The sequence below is a fragment of the Camelus bactrianus genome, chromosome 10 (assembly GCF_048773025.1).
Source record: "Camelus bactrianus isolate YW-2024 breed Bactrian camel chromosome 10, ASM4877302v1, whole genome shotgun sequence".
NCBI lineage: Eukaryota > Metazoa > Chordata > Mammalia > Artiodactyla > Camelidae > Camelus > Camelus bactrianus.
This window is the reverse complement of record NC_133548.1, coordinates 4772883-4776153: the sequence shown is the minus strand read 5'-3', so window position 1 is coordinate 4776153 and position 3271 is coordinate 4772883. Positions and strand designations below refer to the sequence as shown.

The 3271-nt window shown below is 36.7% G+C and overlaps 1 non-coding gene across 1 annotated transcript; it reads right to left on the bottom strand.

The window, feature by feature from the left end:
* Nucleotides 1-325: 325 nt before the first annotated feature.
* On the bottom strand, nucleotides 326-431 carry LOC123617358 (U6 spliceosomal RNA). The gene has a single exon (XR_006725503.1). It is a non-coding gene; the product is annotated as a U6 spliceosomal RNA (small nuclear RNA).
* Nucleotides 432-3271: the final 2840 nt, after the last annotated feature.

The following is a 3271-nucleotide window of genomic DNA, read 5'->3' as shown; positions in this document are numbered from 1 at the left end:
CTCTGAAGACTTGATGATAAGAAAATAAGCCAATTAAAAATAGTCAAAATATTTGAATAGACAATTCACCAAAGAAGATACATGTATAACAAATACACACAGGAAAATATGCTGAAAGCATTAGACATTAGATAACAATCAAATCAAAACCATAATGAGATACCACAACACACTTACAAGAATGGCTAAAATTAAAAAGATTGATAGTATCAACTGTTGGTGAGGATGTGGAGCAACTAGAACTCCTAAACACTAATGGTAGGAATTTTATTTTATTTCATTTATTTATTTTTGTACAGTAAAAACAAACTTTATTTATTAAGAAAAAAGTATGGAACACCTCACGAATTGCGTGTCATCCTTGTGCAAGGGGCATGCTAATCTTCTCTGTATTGTTCCAATTTTAGTATGTGTGTTGCAGAAGCAAGCACAGGAATTTTAAATGGTACAAGTACTTGGGAACATAGTTGGCAGTTTATTAAAAAGTTAAACCTACCTACCATATGATCCAGCCATTCCACTCGTAGGTATGCACCCCAGAGAAGCAAAAGGAAATGCCCAGAAAAAGATCTGTGCACAAATATTGACAGCAACTTAACAGCTCAAACATTGAAAACAACCCAATGTCTATCAACAGCTGAAAGGACAGAGCAATTGTGGTATATTCATACAGTATAATATTACTCAGAATTAAAAAGGAAGGAATCATTGATACATAGAACAACATACTAAGTGAAAGAAGTCAGACAAAAAGCAAGCTTAAACTGTGTGTATCATTCCATTTATAAAAAGCTTTAGAAAATGCAAACTTATCAATAATTACGGGAAGTGGATGGCAAATTCCAGAAGAGGAATGGAAACTATGAGAGTCAAATGAAAATGCATTAAATTGTTTAAAAGTCTCAGATATGAAGATTTCCTTCCACTGGTTCATCATAAGACTTGATATAGCCAAGGAACGAATCCGTGAACTTGAACACACGTCTACAGAAATTGCCCAGGCTGAAATACAAAGTGAAAAAAGACTGGGAAAAATTAAACAGAGCATCTAAAAGAGATGTTGTTCTTTGTATCAAGATTCGTAGGGATAATATCAAAAAGTTTTTTTTAATATATTTTTATTGAAGTATAGTCAGTTTACAATGTTGTGTCAAATTCCAACGTACAGCACAATACTTCAGTCATATAGGAACATACATATATTCGTTTTCATATTCTCTTTCACCATAAGATACTACAAGATATTGAATATAGTTCCCTGTGCTATACAGTATAAACTTGCTAAAAAGTTTTAAACATGTGTTATTGGAGTCACAAAAAAAAAAAGAGAAAGAATAGGGCAGAACAAATATTTTTAAAGTGTCTCCAACAATTTTACAAAAGCAATGAAAGCTAACAAACTATACATCCAAGAATCTTCCAGGATAAATACAAAACACATGCATACACACACACACACACACACACACACACACACACACACTTAGACACATCATATTCAAACTACTCAAAAGCCAACATAGAAAATACTGAGGACAGCCATGGGGGAAAATACATTACCTACAAAAGAACACTGGTAAGACTTACAACCACCTTCTCATCAGAAAACAAACCAGAAGACAATAGAGTGACATTATCCTTAAAATGCTGAAAGAAAAATCTGTCAATCCAGAATTCTCTAGACAGGGAAAATACCTTTTAAATGAAAGCGAAATTAAGGCTTCTAAAGAAAAACTTAAAAACTGAGAGGATTTGATGCTAGTAGACCTGTGTTACAAGAAATGTTAAACGAAGTTCTTCAGGAAGGATTATATGATTCCAAGCAGAAACTTTGATCTACACACAAAAATGAACTCTGGAAATAGTTAAATTGAAGGTATATTTAAAAATTATTTCCAATCTCCCTAAAATATAATTATCTAAAGCAAAAATACTAACAGTATGTAATTTATAGCATATGTAAATGTAATCTGTGTGACAAAAATAGAGCACAAAGAATGAGCTGGAGAAATTAGATATCAATTGAAAATTGTGATGTCTTACCAATGTCCCTAATTCCCATTCAACACTAGAGGTATCGTTTCAGTTTTCTCCCTTTTCAGATTGGTACCTCCCTTCTCCAACTGTGAAAAACCCCTAAATCCTCAGTCTATTTACTTAGTTGATCAGTTCCCTTCAATGTAACCAACTCTGCCACGGCCACTCCCCACCACAAATGCCCTCCTAACCATCCTCAGACTCTCACGCCTTACTCTGGGGTGCACACAGCTGCCTGGAAGCTCTTCTCAATCCCTCTGGGCTCTAGCCATCTGTGTTGGTCTTCCCTCCTTCACGGGCACCCTCCTTACCTTTCTGGCCACTACCATGTGGGTGTCCTCTGTACCTTGCTAGCACTCTGACACCTCCCCAGATGCCTCTGTGTGGACACCCTCTCACTCAGGCTCTGAAATGCCATGCTGAGCACCTCAGGGACCCTAGTCAGACTCTGACACCCCACACGGGGCTGTACCCCGACACGAACGCCCTCTGGAAGGATAAGTAATAGTCCAGGCTGAGCCATATAGAGCTTGAGGCAAAAGAAAAAATCACTAATATTGATCTTGAGTTTACTATTTTCCTATTTTGCTCATTATAGATTTTTTGCATTTGTTTTGATTTCTTAAAACAATGTATTAAAATGTTATATTAATGACTAGTTTTGGGGAACCCTCTCTAAGTTGTCCCCCAAGGTGGTGCCTCCCCTGCCTCACCCTAGTCCTGGCCAGGCATCTTCACTCCGGAGGGCATCACAGCTCTTCCGCTACCTACAGGAACACCTTCTACTTTCTGCCTTTCCTAATAGTTTTTGGACCAAATTGTTCATAACAGGAAGGGAAAAAAACAGTAAAGTGGAAGAAATTTCTAACATCTAAGTATTTAGCCACATGTTTTCTGTGCTTGCATCTGTATTCTCAGGCTGGGCCCTACAAATGCTGGGGGCAAAGGGAACCACCAGAAATCCTTAAGCTCACAGATGTTTCTTTCTTCCTGAAAAACTCTAGACTTAGCTCAAATATTAATATTTATCTCCTCTCTGGAGGAGATGCTTACAATTCTTTAGTCATTTTTTGTTAATCCTTGAATACATTTTCTCTCCAAAAAAATAAAACTTTACTTCCTTACTTCTCCCCATCCCCTGCCAATAATTCTTGTCCCTCTCCTTCTATTATTAAGAGTGTGGCGCATCTTCTTCCAGAACTTTCCCTATTCTTTCACTTATATGTGTATGTTT